Below are 16,312 nucleotides of genomic sequence, written 5' to 3'. Positions count from 1 at the left end.
TGTTTACTTTTATTTATTTATTATTTTTTTAAGATTGGCACCTGAGCTAACATCTGTTGCCAATCTTCTTTTTTTTTTTCTTCTTCTTCTCCCCAAAGTCCCCCAGTACATAGTTGTATATTCTAGTTGTGAGTGCCTCCGGTTGTGCTGTGTGGGACGCAGCCTCAGTGTGCCCTGACGAGCAGTGCCATGTCCACACTGGAGATCCGAACTGGTGAAAGATCAGAGCATACGAACTCAACCACTCAGCCACAGGGCCAGCCCCATTTTTGTTTGTTTTTGGTAAACCTAATAAACTACTTCAGAGATATGCAAGAGCTCTCAGAAGGAAGAGCTTCCACGTATTATATATATACTATATGTCTATATATGTTCTACACCAGTTACATACATTGTCTCACTCCTTATGACAACCTAAGGAACTAGAAGCTATTATTCCTATTTTTCAAATGAGAAAACTGAGGTGCTGAGAAGTTAAATAAAATAGCTAAGATCACATAGTTGAAAGGGTTGGAGGAAGACTCCAAACTCGATTTTGGAGTCCAAAGCTTGCCTCGTAATCACCACTACCTTCTCCTGAGAGGGACGGGGTAGATGAGAGCAACAATGTTTCTGTGATCTTGAGCGTTTCCACGTTACGGTGCTGAGTTAGGAACTCTCAAAGCATGGTCCCTGGACCGGCAGCATCAGCATCCCCCAGGAAACTTGTTAAAAATTGCAAAATTTGGGGCCCACTGCAGATTTAAAGAATCTAGAGCCCTGAGAGTGGGGCCCAGCAACGTGTGTTTTAACAAACCCTCATGTGATTCTGACGCAGGCTCAAGTCTAACTTCATAAGCTGTCAATGCAGATTCTTAAAGTGTTGGGAATGGCTCAGTAGTAACGCCTTTTTAACAGCCACCCCTTGAAGAGTTCCTTTTTAGTTAGAAACTTCCACATAATTCTATTGTACCTCTAGAGAGATTTGAACAAATGAACATTGTTGGCACATGCTTGACAGGTGTGGAACACTGTGAAAGGAAATGAGGTGATCAACGCAAAAAATAGCTTCTCAAAGTCCAGTAAAGTAGTCTAATAAGACTGAGTTTAAACGCAGTGTAATGAGTATTCCTGAGTATAAAAAAATGAGTAAAGTTTATCTAGATTGGCTATGCACAATCAGCTCCCCTTAGGCTGCTCCCTACTTGTGCAAAATCGTGTGAAACACCATGGACAGTACCTGTGAGGTTCACTTGACCAGTATCTAAAGAGGTTGCCTTACCCTTTCTCTTCAGTCTGTGCTTATTCTTTCTTAAAGCAAAACAAGACTGAGAGGCCACCTTTGGCTTGGGAAAAGCCCACCCGCCTGAGGCCTTCTTTCCCCCTCTAGCTGGAAAATCTCTGGCTAGAGGACAGGAACAGACCAGCGCATAGGCACTCCATGCACATCTGTGCTTAGTGACTCGGGGCTCAGAATAGGTCATTTTCCAGGAAGCGAGGTCTATACTCAGTCTCTCAAGCCCCATGTGTCTTCTATTTCCTTGGAACCTAGATATGTCCTGGATAATGGAAAATAGAAATTCATGGACATCATTCTATCTTTATCAGGAAAAGAAAAATGATCTGAGTTGGTTCTCAAACTGGGCCAGAGGTCAGAAGTAGAGGGGAAACTTCCTCATGGAGGCTGAGTCAGTGACTTCAACCCTTTGAAACCAGAGTTAACACATTCACGTCCTGCAAGGAGGAACTTGTTCTGATGGAAAATAAAGTTTGAACTCTGTAGCCACATTGGCCAGGAGTGCAATTCTAGCTGGGAAATTTGCTAGCTCCCAAACAGGAGTTTCTACCTGTGTGACTTTGGGCAATATACTTTACCTTCTTAGCCTCAGTTTCCTGAATTGCTTTGGGAAGGCGGGCACAGGGGGCAGGAATAATATCCACCACACAAGAATGAGGAAAAATAGGGCATAGTGGCCTAATCTACCTCAGGAGTTGATAAACTAATGTCAGCTTTTTTCCTCTTCCCCTCTAAAGTGCTGAGGTGGATTTTTACCTGACTAGGTGGAAGCATTAGCCTCAAAGAGCAGTCAGCAGAGCTCAGATTAACAGGGGTTACGTGCCCTGTTAACAGGGCATTTAGCATATCTCAGGGATCCTGGCATAGAAGGGTGTGGTTTCTAATCTTGAAACACAGAGCAAGGCCCGGATGCCTCACATCCCAAAGAAGGGAACACTGTAATCCCCCAGGCTGGGTCAGATCACAGGCCTTCCCCCAAAACCCCTGGGGAATGCTGGACTCACTTCCTCCCCTCAACTTCCCACACACAAACACACCCAAAAAATTGACAAGCGCAATCCTCAGTTAATGCTAAACATTCAGGAGAATGACACACCAATCAACTACAAAGAGAAACACTGCACTGGGAGTATGATATTAATTTTAAAACCCTTCTCAAAGACGTTTCGATTTTTCCCAAAAGGAGGGAGCCCTCTACTGGCAAGTCGTCACTCTGCGAGGAAAGGGCCTGATGCTGGAGCTTCGGTGTCAGCCAGTCCTTGGGGGCTGTTTCCTCCTTTTTCAGGCAGCAAACATGTGAGTTATGACCAATTGGCCAAGTTTTTATCCATGGTGGGAACAGCTGTGGGTATGAATTAATGATGATATAAAACCCAAATCTCATAAAACCCTCTTGGCTGGCCTGATGACAGTTTACTGCAGCAAACAGAGAAGGTAAAGAGAGGTACAAGAACTTCTTCCCTCTCCTCCCTAATATGTGGAGAATCTTCCAGAAGTGTTTCATGCAGTGGGCTCTGCCCATTGACTGTAAAGGCATCACATCAGACTGTTTGGAGGAGACTGCAACCAACTAAATGGCCATGAAGAGCACGTGAGAAAATACGTGGTCCATCCAAACGATGGAATACCAGCAGCTTTAAAAAAAAAATGAGGAAGCTCATTCTATACCCAGATGGAAAAATCTCCATATCTTTAAGTTTAAAAAGAAAAAGAAAAGTACAGAAACAATATAAATAATATGCTATCATTTGCACAAAAAGGATATATATTTGTATTTGCTTCTACATGCATAAAGTAAAATATTTCTAGAAGTTTGCACACGAAACCATGGTTACACTTGACAGGGGTATGAGAACTATAGGAATGATGGACACGGTGAGGAGAAACTCACTTCCTTATATATTGTGAACTTTGATGTAAATGCTTTAACTAGTCAAAACATTAAGGAGATGGTTTTTCAAATGAAAGTCAGAATGGGCTGAAGTTTTCCCTTTTTCAGTACTTTAATAATGGTTAACTTTCATTTAGCATTTATAATGTGCCATGAACTGTGCTAAATGCCTGACATGTGTTAACTCATTTATTTAAACCTCCCACACACTCCATGAGGTAGGAACTATTCTTCTCATCCACATTCTAGAGATAAAGAAACTAAGGACAGAGGGATTCGGTTATTTGCCCAGGTTCACACAGACAAGGCCTCCAGGCAGACTGATTCTAGAGTTCCTGCTCTTAACAGCGCGCTCTGCGTGCGCCCCAGAGAGAGCTTCTCCAACACGGTAAAGCTGGCATCAGAGAGCTGTAAGGTAAAATGCAGGAACCTAGTTGAAAGTTCAAAGAAAGCCTTGACTGGTAGTCTCCAATGTGCAATTTTCTTTGACTGGACAAACAGACACACCTTTACTCACACACATTCACAGATATATTCTCATACTTAGGCACACTCACAAACATACACTCACATATTCTCACACTCACGTACTCTCATACAGTCTCAGACACACTTGGACATACACTTATACATTCTCACACTCCTTCATACACACATACATTCTCACACACTCACATACACTCATATATTCTCACACACATACACACCCACTCACATTCTCATATGCGCATACATTGTCACACGCTCATATACTCATGCATTGTCACACACACTCCTACATTTCTCACACACTTGCACACTCACACACACAATAGTAGCCTACCCTGGCTCCAGCCTAACCTCTGCTCTGAGCTGCCTGGCACAGCCCCAAACAATGGTCCTGGTGTACTCCAACCCAAGGACTCCTGGACCTCTCTCAGGCCCACTCTCTCTTGCCCAGTCTCAGGACCTCCTCTCTAAGCATGAACCTTTTCCAAATAAAATATGGGTACCCATATTTCTATCTCACCCAACCCACTTATACTCCCACATATGCTCCATGTTGTCCAATTCAATCTTTCATTTAGTCCCCTGACAGCAGATTTTTCTCTTCCTCGGGACCTTAAGAAGGAAAGATTGTTTTTCCATTCTACTTATGCTTCCAGCTTCTCTGCTTGCACAGGGAATGAAGAATTTCATGCAATTTGATTTTTGACAAGAAAGAGGTAGTACCTTCCATCTATCTCGGAGAGCACGCACCCTCTTAGGACAAGCATACACGTGTTTCCTCACCAGCCCTGGAGGACACAGAACCACTACGAGACCAACATTTTGTGCTGCCAACAAGCCATTCAGTGTCCCTGGAGCACTGACCTGCAAATGTTCCAGATGCAAAACCACTTCAGAAGGAGAACGAGGTACAGCATTTTACATGTACTCTTTCAATTCTTTGTTGGGTTTGCTCCCACTTCAGAACATAACAGTTCTTAAACATTTTCCTGTCGCCCCAAAACCCCTCGTTGCTCTGCTGTTTCAAATACTAGAGGCCAAGATACTTTCTGTTTGTATCATACATTGTCTTATTATACAGTAAAATGACATCAAAATGCCAGCCACTCTTTTGAAATGTTTATATTTATAATAGTAAATAACATTGGAAAGTCCTTCACAGTCATTACTCCATTTAATCCTCTGTGACACTGATTATTATTCCCATTTTGCTGATGAGAAAACTGGGATCACAAGAGGGAAAGTAAGTGGTCCAAGTTCATACTGCTAGTAATTAGTAGAGCAGGAGCTAAAGCCAGATCTTTTTTTTTTTTTAAGATTTTATTTTTTTCCTTTTTCTCCCCAAAGCCCCCCAGTACATAGTTGCATATTTTAGTTGTGGGTCCTTCTAGTTGTGGTATGTGGGGCGCTGCCACAGAGTGGCTTGGTGAGCCGTGCGTAGATCCATCCTATAGATCATCAGCATCCGAACCTGAGAACCACCAGCCAGTAAGGTGGAGCACGTGACCTTAACCACAACGCTCCCAGAATGGCCCCTAGAATGCTTTGTTTATCTAACTCTGCTTAGACATGAAAGGATGTAAATTGCCCATTGAAATGTTATATAGAAAAGAAAAGAGCAATATGAATATGAAATGTACTCATATATGTGTATATATGTATCTCCTATTATCTCATTGTTGAAAACAGTATATAAATATATATTTCATATATATTTTGAAAATACGAAAGGAAAGCTGCCAGGATATTAGCAGTTATTAACTCTAGAAGATGGGAATATCAACTTTTTTCTTTGTGCCTATCAGAATTTTCTGATTTTTCTACAAAGCACATGATTGAGTAATAAAAGACTAATTTTTTTAAAAAAATTATGTTTTCAGTGACTATTGAATAACATAAGAAAATATTTACCAAATATTACGATATATTTTGCTTTTATAGCAAAGGAAAAAAAACAGAGAAAATACCTCAAAATGTCCACTTTTGTTATCTCTGGGAAGGAAGATGGAACTACAGGGAACTCTTCTCTTCTCTTCCAGAACACTAACTCCTCTTCTGGTAAAGCTTGGGGTTCTCATTTCAACCCCAGGAGCCTCATTTTTCTTTATCTGTAAAATAGGAGCAAGATAGGTTTCCTCACAAGCTTCTTGCAAACGGTTAAAACTTTTCCAAAAAGAAATGCTTTGTAAATGAATAACAATAGTATTAAATTATACAATAAATGATTATGTGATCTTTATGCAGCTTTCATAACAAAGACTTTAGAGGGAATGATGCCCCGTCAACTAATAGTGGGAATTTTAGTGGAATTTGTATCTTTTAAAACTCTACAAATCTCTTGTGTCTTTTAAAAACTAAGCCTCTGCCTACCTTATATTCAGTGAATTATTGTGACATGATTCTTCATGGATGATTCAAGAAAAAAATACCCATCTACATCAATAACCTAAATAGCTCAGCTTTTTTTTTTCTTAGTGAAATGGAAAATAGACACCAAAATGATAACCTCAGGGCTCCTCTTGCTTTGCTATTCACCCTGTTGCTGTGGCCCAGATGGGCCAGGCATGACAAGGAACTCCTCACCGACGTGCTGAGACACCACTGCAGATCATAGACAGGCTGGAGGCAGGCCATGGAGGCACAGCTCAGCCGGTCTTCTCATCTGGTGGAAGCACCTCCGGGATCAAAATGCCACACAAAACAGCCTTTACACAGGAAGCATGGACGACCACAAGCGCGTTCCATTTCAGGAACCCTTAACTTGGACCCTGGTCCTGCCCAAGCCCCCAAGGCTGACTCTTCCCTTTCCTTGTTCAACCATCCTCCATTACATTCAGCTCCAGGTGTGCCAGCCAAAGCACTGGATGAGAGCCAGTCTTAAAAGAAGCTCTCTTCAATTCTACACATGTGCATTCAGCAACCATTCTGTGCCCAGCATCAGGCACCTCCACACTTTCCTTTAAACTCGAGTGATTTTTACAACTGTTTTCCCTACTCTCCATTTCATCTCCTTTCCACACAACCCAGTCGTATAGATGACTTCATTCGCAAGTGACCAGCATCCCCATATGTCACCAAATGTTTAGTGATTTAAGCTTTATAAACCAGGAAGAAAAGAACACATCTCAATCACCTGGTAACACTTCAGCCACCCAGAATCCTTTGGGAAAAGTCAAACTTCCTAGATGTCTGCAAGTCCGACTCCTTTAAGCATCACAACCTTTAAGACATTCATAGTTTTGAATGGAAATCCTTTTCCATTATAGTCTATGTTCTCTGCTTTCTTAAACAGATTACACTGAATTTAACATCTTTTTGATGACTCATCCTCATGCACTTCAGTGACTGCCTTCTTGGGGTTGTTGCCTTGGGCAAGACTCTGCCCACCGGTATTTACCCCACACTGCTCTCGTCTGAGGTTTTCATTTTTCTGTCCCTTTCCTTTGGGGAGCTCCCTGTTTCTGCTCCCCTCCAGCCTTACTGGTTCCCTTTTCTAATCCACTGCTAATAATCTGCTGGGTGTTCAGAATCCGCTGATCAAAGATCGTTGGTTTCAGCACATAGTCAGAGTAAGGTCTGAGGACCTCTCCTGTGAGTAAAATGCCCACACCTCAGGTCATCGACTTGATGCTGCCTATTTTGGCTGCTCTGAGCCCTGTCAACCCACTTCCTGGTTCTTATTATGTTCTAAGTCCATGGTTCAAAACAGACGTTTCAGAAAATTGAAGCTTTCACTGCATCTCAAGTCATACCTAGGAACTAAACTTAAAAACTTTCCAGTGACTCCCTGAGGAAGAAGTGGTTGAGTGAGAGGACCACACCATTGTAGCAAACTATGGAGATTAGAGAGAAAAAACAAAAAACAAAAACAGAGAAAGAGAAAGAGCAAGAGGAAGGTTTTTATACCTTCTTTTTTTTCTTAGCTGGTTGCTCAAATTTTTCAAATATTTACCTCCTCACTTCAATCCTATTCCATAATCTCAATCAGAGGGTTAAAAAGGACCAACAAAGTACATGATGGAAAATTGGAAAAGTTCATTTAGAGCTAATGAAATAAAGAGAGATAAAGATGATTCCAGACATAAGAGTGGGCATAATGTATTCTGAACTCATTCAATCATAAAAATAAAATTTCATTTTATTTCAGTATTAACCTGGATAAAAGGGCAAGACTTGTTGCTACGAAATATGCTTCCAGGTTTTCAGGCTTCACAAAAACCCTTCTTTAGGGACACAAAGTTGTGTTTCTCAGTTGTCTCAGACTCTTCAGAGCTGTTTGTTTTTTCATTCATCTTACTAAAGCTCCCAGTGCTAACTCTGACACTTTGTTCATTTAATAGCATTTATCCAGGTCCTACTACGTGCCTGGCACTTCCCAGGGTGTGGTCACAATAGCCCTTCCCTCAGCTTTCTATCTCCTTCTGATTAAAGATAATCAAAATGTCTCTAGAATTTTGTTGTTAGAATTCTTCCTAACTGCTGGTTTGCAAACTAGCTCCCATACATGACAGGCAAGGAGAGACTGATGAATGAGGCAGACCACTCCAGATTGGTAAGTGGCAAGTTTAATAAGCAAAGGAACTTACTTGTGAGGCTCGTCTTGGGCAGCCACAAGACAAGTAGATCTCCACACCCACCTGCCAGAATCTTAAGAGTTTATACTGAGGACTTAACTAGGTTCAGTCACCTGTTATGTCCAGGTAGTCTCAATAACACCTTGTTCTCTGATGGCTACATCCTTGAAACAGGTTCCCATTGTGGGAACAGTGGGCAGAACATGCATTCCAAGGACAGGGAAGGGGGCGAGGAGCCTGTGGTTGCCCAGGTCTAGTTTTTAGGTCAACTGGTGGTCATGTCCTCTAAATGACGTCCTCCAACAGTAACAAATGAGCAAAAATATATGTATAAGCTTGTTCATTTCAGTATTGTTCAAAATAGCAAAACAATAGAAAGAAGCTAAGTAGTCTGAAACATGTAATTGATACAATAGTATATGACGTGGATTTCATAATTATTGACCCAGAAATATATTCATCTTGTATTAATAAATAAGAAAAATAGATATTTTATGGACTGGTAACTACAGCATAATCACTTTCATAATAGTATACTATTTAGAAATATAAAGATGCATTCTTGGACCTGGAAGAATATATACCAAAAGAGATGACAAGAATTGTGAATGACTTTTCTTTCATTTTTTTCTCGTCTATATTTTCTAATGCTCTTCTAAATGATTAAAGATATGTGAAATCAACCTAGAACACTGTGAAATAATTTTCTCTGATCAAGAAACGCAATTCTGGGGCCGGTCCTGTGGCTGAGTGGTTAAGTTCATGTGCTCCGCTTCAGTGGCCCGGGGTTTCACTGGTTCGGATCCTGGGCACGGACATGGCACTGCTTGTTAGGCCACATTGAGGTGGCGTCCCACATGCCACAACTAGAAGGACCCACAACTAAAATATACAACTATGTACTGGGGGGATTTGGGGAGAAAAAGCAGAAAAAAAGAAGAAGAAGATTGGCAACAGTTGTTAGCTCAGGTGCCAATCTTTAAAAAAAGAAAAAGAGAAACACAATTCCATTGTCTTGTCAGTCACTGTAAACCTTACTAAAGTGTGAGAGAGGCTGTCTTAAAACCAAATGCATTAAATCCAAGAGACAAAGACAGAGGTCCCAAAAAACTGAGCAGTCTGTCCCCTTAACCACTATGCTATACTGCCATATGAAACACGAATGGTTGAAGCATCATGCTATCCAGGTTGAAACAATGAGAGAAGAACTTTTGGAGTCTAATTGCAAATGTCACCAGAGAGCAGATTATGAATGCATTGAATGGTACCTTAGAGAGATTCGGCCATGAATTTCCAGCTGCAGAATAACGGGACCTCAAAAGCCCAGAAACTCCCAGAGAAGACGGCACTAACTAAAAAGGATCTACATTATCTAGAACCTCAAAAACACTAAGCTAGAAAGTAAAGTACAGATAACTGACTGAATGTAATTGACATCTATCAGCTAGCTTTTTCTATATTATGTCTTTTATAAGAATTATAAGTCATATAAATATATGTTAAGAAAAACCTTATGAAGACATTAGAGTAACAGTTGGTAAATAAAAATAAATATTGACTTCTAGTCAAGATGGAGTAATGAGTTCACAGTTTTTCTTTTATGCTCTAAATATATAGTAATATGTGAATAAATATAAAAAAAGAAAAATGTTTCAGACTTGAAAACAGAATAAACGTCTTCATGGAACAGAAATGCCAGGGGATCAGCTCTTCAGGAGCCAAAGACTTTAAAAAACTCCATAAGTGATGGGGAACAATGCTCACTACTTAAGAAAGTAGACTGAACAAAACATAGCTGACTTCTGTCTGGAGGTATAGCAATGTTTCTAGCTTTTTTTTTTTTTTTCATTATTATCCCCCTAAGTAGGAAAATTTAATTTAAATTTTCCCTAAAGAGAGAAATTAAATGCTAAGGAATAAGATTTTTAGGAATAGGGTTGAGCTTTGAAGGGCCACTGTAATAGCTAAGATTTTTTGCCCTCCAAGAATCAATTTTCACTTTATTGGGGGCAATATCATCCCTATTAAAAATTCATAAGCTATAGCTTTAAAACCCATAACTTTGCCAATAAGAACGGAGTCAAACTGTTCACTGGCTATTTGACTGGTTCTTGGGTACTCCACTATCACTATGAGGTAGGAACCCCACCCAGCAATTTAAAGCCTGATTACAGATGAAGGATCTGAAGAATGGTTGAGTGGAAGGGAACTGCAAAAATGCTGGACAGAGAGGCAGATGGAAGTAAGAAAGAGGAACAAAAAACAAAAAGTTCTTATCTAAAATTACCAGTAAACCAAAAGTCTAAAAACAGTAATTTGTTGCTAAGAAAGAAAAGCAACAAAATTAATGATCATGCATTCACTCCAGAAAATTAATTTTATAGAATGCCTTAACGAAGACTTTAAATTAGAAACATTGGGAATTTGCAAAAAAAAAAAAAAGAGAGAGAGAGAGAGAGAATGCAGCATAACCTCCACTTTAAAAGAATACAAAATTTTTCAACAAAAACAGGTAAAAAATGAAACAAAAACAGATGGATATTTAAAAGAAGCAATTAGAAATTAAGAAAGGAAATGTATAGTGATTGAATTAAAAATGCAATAAACGGGACTGGATTGTTCTCCTTTCTAGAGAGAGATGGATGGATGGACGGATGGATGGATGGATGGGTAGATAGATAGATAGACAGACTTATATGAGCAGTTATGAAATATGGAAGATAGATTGAGAGATTCCAACATTTTAATGAATAGGAATTCCAGTAGAATAAACTGAAATAAATGATAGGAAAGCAATATTTGAAGAAATTTTTGTTGACAATCTTTCAGAATTAAAGAAAGCAAATCTGATGAATCATCAGATCAGTACAATCTAAATACTAAGCAGAATGAATACAAATAAAACCAAACTTGGGCACGCTAAAGTGAAACTGTAGAAATCAAGAGTAAAGAGATAGTCTTGAAATCTATCAGAGAGAAAAGATAAATAATGTAAAATGGAATGGCAATTGTCTTGACAGCAGATTTCTTAGCAGCAAACGTAGACACCAGAAGTTAATGAAATAATATCTTAAAAGTGCAGAGAGGTAGTCATCTAAGATGTTAACATAAGGGATAAAACGGGTGAGAAGAACAATATATGAAAACTATATTATCTTTGCAAATTTGCTGTAAACCTAAAATAATTGCTCCAAAAGGTTTCTTTAAAAAGAAGTGCAGAGAGGGGCTGGCCCCGTGGCTGAGTGGTTAAGTTCATGCACTCCGCTGCAGGCGGCCCAGTGTTTCTTTCGTTCGAATCCTGGGCGCAGACATGGCACTGCTCATCAAACCATGAGCGTCCCACATGCCACAACTAGAAGGACCCACAATGAAGAATACACAACTATGTACTGGGGGGATTTGGGGAGAAAAAGGAAAAAATAAGAAAAATCTTTAAAAAAAAAAGTGAAGAGAAAGGGGAAAAAAACTGTTAACCTAGAATTTTATAGCCAGTTATCGCTCTGCCAAAAACATGAAAATTATTATTAAATGTTATACATCAGCAAGAAGAACACTGAACACTGAGAAAAGCTGTAGGATTACCAATAGATGGTGAGCCTAGAAACTGATAAATTTCATTCTTTTCTTCCTTCCTTCCCTCCCTCCTTCCTTTATAAATAATTCACTCCAAAATCTATAAGGTAGGGCCAAGCCAGGTGGGTATCCGGGGGCTGTGGGGAGGGCAGCAGTGCAGCTCAGCACAGGGTGTAGAAGCTTAAGCACAATGATATCATCTAGGCAGCCAAGTGCAGCTTGTCCAAGGTGAAGCAAGGGAAGGGAGAGAGATGGTAGTAGGCTAGCATGGAGTGTCAAAGCCCAAGTAGAGCCAGGAGATCATCTGTGTAGGGGAATGCTAGTGGTGGGAAAAGACTGGCTATAATAAGTAAATACATTGAGAATAATGAAAGCCAGGTTTTTCACTGTCAGAGAAGAGAGTTACAAATAAAGGGAGTTACATATAAAGGGTGAAAACTACAATGACCTCTATGATGGTTTGGGATTGGAAGTATTGATGTTAACTCATGGTTTTCAATATGTGTGTGGGGGTGTATGTGAACACAGGTCTGTCCACTGAAAGGGCCCAGGAGCATCAACACCCTAAAAGCAATAAGCAATGCACTGACCAAATCTTGGTTTCAGAATACTATTCTTCACTAAAAGGAACCAAGGCTTCCTGTAGAAATGGCTACTTCCAGAGCTCGGGCAGGGAAAGCTTGGAATACTGTGTTAGTATAGAAATTAAGATGTGCTCCTGTTGGTGAGAATGCAAATAGGTGCAGTCACTATGGAAAATAGTATGGAGGTTCCTCAAAACATTAAAAATAGAACTCTCATATGATCCAGCAATCCTACTTCTGGATATATATTTTAAGGAAAAGAAATCAATATCTTGAAGAGATATTTGCACTCCCATGATCACTGCAGCATTATCCACAATAGCCAGTATATGGAAACAAACTAAATGTCCATCAACAGATAAATGGATAAAGAAAATGTGATGTATATACACGATGGAATATTATACAGCCATGAAAAAGAAGAAAATCTTGCCATTTGTGATGACATGAATGAAGCTGAGGTGAATTATGCTAAGTGAAATAAGCCAGACAGAGAAAGACTAATGCTGTATGATCCCACTTTTATGTGAAATTTTAAAAAGCCAAACTCAGAAACAGAGAGTAAAATGGTATTTGCCCGGGGTTGGGGAGTAGAGAGTGAAGATGTAGGTCAAAGGATATAACTTTCAGTATAAGATGGGGATCTAATGTACAGCATGGTGACTATAGTTACTAGAACTGTATTGTATATTTGAAATTTGTTAAGAGAGTAAATCTTAAAAGTTCTCACTACCAAAAAAAAAAAAGGTAACTATATGAGGTGAGAGATATTTTAAGTAACTTGACTGAGGTAATACATTTCACGATGTATGCGTAAATCATCACATTGTACCCCTTAAGTAGATACAATTTTATTTGTCAATTATATCTCAATAAAACCAGGGAAAAATAACCCAAAAAAGGCAAAACTACTTGCAAAGAAATCTTAAACTTTTAAACTTAACTATGTTTTACTAAAAAGTATAAGCATGGTATTTTGGAAACAAATATATTAATATAAAGGGAAAACAAGGTCTTCTATGTAAGAAAAAAGACACATAAAGCCAAACTTTAAAACCTAAAAATAAAAAAGGGCTCAAAAATGATGGAGCAGGGAGGAGAACAGTCTCTTCAACAAATGGTGCTGGAAAAACTAGATATCCTCAGGCAAAATAATGAAGCTGGACCCCTACCTAAATGTGAGCCAAATGTGAGCTAATGTGAGCCCTACCAAAGAAGACATGTAAATGACCAGCAAAACATTAAAAAATGCCCAACATCATTAGTCATTAGAGAAATGCAAATCAAAACCACAGTTAGATATCCCTTCACACTCTCTAGAATAGCTATAATTTAAAAAAGGAAAATAAGTGTTGGCAAGAATGTGAAGGAATTGGAACCCTCTTATATTGCTGGTGGAAAGGTAAAATGGTGCAGCCACTGTGGAAAACAGTTTGGAGGTTCCTCAAGGTATTAAACATAGAATTCCCATATGATCCAGCAATTCCACAGGTAAGCATATACCTAAAACAATTGAAAACAAGTATTCCAACCAAAACTTTTACGTGAATTTTCAAAGCAGCACTATTCACAATAGCCAAAAGGTGAAAACGACCCAAACATCCATCAACAGATGAATGAATAAAAAAAAGGTGGTATATCCATACAATGGAATATTATTCAACCATGAAAAATGAAGTACTGATACATGCTACAACATAGATGAATCTTGAAGACATTATGCTAAGTGAAAGAAGTCAGACATCAAAGACTACATATTGATTGATATTGACTACATATGACTCCATGTATATGAAATATCCAGGGTAAGCAAATCCATTGAGACAGAAGGAAGGTTTTTGGTTGCCAGAGACTAGAGTGAGGGGAGAATGGGGAGTGAATACTTAGTGGGTGTAGGGTTTCCATTTGGGGTGATGAAAAATTTCTTGAACTAAATAGTGCTGATGATTGCACTACATCCCGAATGTACTTAATGCCACTGAATGGCACACTTTAAAAATGGTTAAAATGATAAATTTTATGTTATATGTAATTTACCACAATTAGAAAATTATATAAGAAATATGAAATGATAGAAACATGTTAAAAGGATGCAGGAACCAAACTGAAGCACCTCTCACTGGCCCTCCTGGGACAATCTGAACGTCAAAATAAGTAGTAATAGCATGTCAGCAACACGGTGGAGTGAGCAGTTTTCCTTGTCTCTTCCCCTTCAAGTTACAACTACATAGACATTCATTGATCAACAGAGGATACTCACACAGCATCTCAGGACACCTGAGAGATCCATGCTGTTATACATTGGAAGGTTGATGGACTATCCCCAGGGATGAGGCAGAGATAGGTGAGACCTCTCTGGCCCCCAGACAGCCCAGTATCCATGAATGACTCTCTCCCAGCTGAAGCACTGATAGCACTGCTGCGGCCCTGAGGGTGGGTGTTCACCTCAGCACAACTGTGGAAACAGGTGACTACAGCCCTAAGCCCCCCATGATTGCTCTTTGCACCAGTGGGAAAATCCACAGTCCCACTGCAGCCCGAGGGAGTGACTCAGGCTCAGACTCAGTAGGGAGGCCCTGTCCACCAAGCACAAAGGCTAGTGCAACCTAGGAGCAAACACAGTGCAGCTGGGTAAGCAAAACACTGACTGCCTTAAATGCCCATAGCTCTGCTGCAGCTCCAAAGGGGCAAGTGAGATCCAGTGGGACCACGGGAGTGGGCAGGGACAGCCCTGAGGCCGAGCGTGATTGCTCCTAGGTCCAGTGGGAAAGTCCACAGTCCCACCACAACCCCCAGGAGTGACTCAGGCTTCATCCCAGGGGGGGAGGACCTGCCCACCAAGCTCAAGGGCTGGGGCGACCTAGGAACAGATGGCAGCATATCCGCAGCCTGGTTGAAAGTGCTCCTGGCTACCGCAAACATCCACAGTACCACAGCAGCCCCAAAGGGGCAGTAAGAATGTGGAAGCAAGCAACAGCAGCCCTGAACCCCTGTGTGATCTCTCTCTCGACCAGTGGGAGAGTCCACAATCCCACCCTAGGGAGCAGCACAGGCTCAGAATCAGTGGGGAGGCCCCAACCAACAAGCACAACAGCTGATGCAACCTAGGACCAGCTGGCGGCAGAGCTGTGAGTCTGGGTGAACAAAGTCCTGGCTTCCCCAAAAGCCCATAACACCGCTGCAGTCACTAAGCAGGGAGTGTATCCAGGTGGATCTGTGGGAGCAGGTGGTAGCAACTCAAAACCCCCACGTCATTGTCCCCACAGCTGATGGGAGAACCCACAGGGCCACTGCAATCCCAAGAAGTGGCCCAGGCTCGGTCAGGAACAGCTGACAATGATCCTGGTGGGTGCAGATTACACAACTCCTGCCCCATTACCCCACTGGCAGCAAGTGGAAGCAGTAGCCAAACTCTGTCTCTATGCAGAGGCACAAATACACGCCATTAAGCAGTATGAAAAAATATATTAAATCTCCAGAACAGAAGGAAAATGACAAGTACCCAGAAAACAATCCTGAAGAACAGAAATCCGTAACCTAAATGACAAAATAGCTATCATTAAAAAACTCAATGAGTTAACACAGAATACAGATAGACAACTCAATGAGTTCAGGAGCTATGTCACAAAAGAGCTTGAAACTATAAAGAAGAACCAATCAGAAATGTTGGAGATGAAAAACACAATGGAGGAGATTAACAAAAATCTAGACTCCCTGAACAGTAGGGCTGATAATATGGAGGACAGAATTAGAAGTCTGGAGGATAGGAATATAGAAATTCTTCAGATAGGGGAGGAGAGAGAACTAAGACTGAAAAGAAATGAAGAAACTCTCCGAGAAATATCCAGCTCAATTAAGAAATGCAACATAAGGATTATAGATATCCCAGAGGGAGAAGAGAAGGATAAAGGAGCAGAAAGCTTGT

At 40.4% G+C, this 16,312-nt stretch overlaps 1 long non-coding RNA gene across 2 annotated transcripts in view; it reads right to left on the bottom strand.

Annotated features, from left to right (window-relative positions):
- Nucleotides 1–16,312, bottom strand: part of LOC138919922 (uncharacterized) — a 93,130-nt gene that overhangs the window by 55,629 nt on the left and 21,189 nt on the right. For both annotated transcript variants that reach the window (XR_011430516.1, XR_011430515.1), the window contains exon 4: nt 5,624–5,764. This is a non-coding gene — a long non-coding RNA (uncharacterized lncRNA). The remainder of the gene's footprint in view (nt 1–5,623; nt 5,765–16,312) is intronic.

The sequence above is a fragment of the Equus caballus genome, chromosome 21, assembly GCF_041296265.1.
Source record: "Equus caballus isolate H_3958 breed thoroughbred chromosome 21, TB-T2T, whole genome shotgun sequence".
Lineage (NCBI taxonomy): Eukaryota > Metazoa > Chordata > Mammalia > Perissodactyla > Equidae > Equus > Equus caballus.
This window is presented reverse-complemented; position numbering and strand designations above follow the sequence as displayed.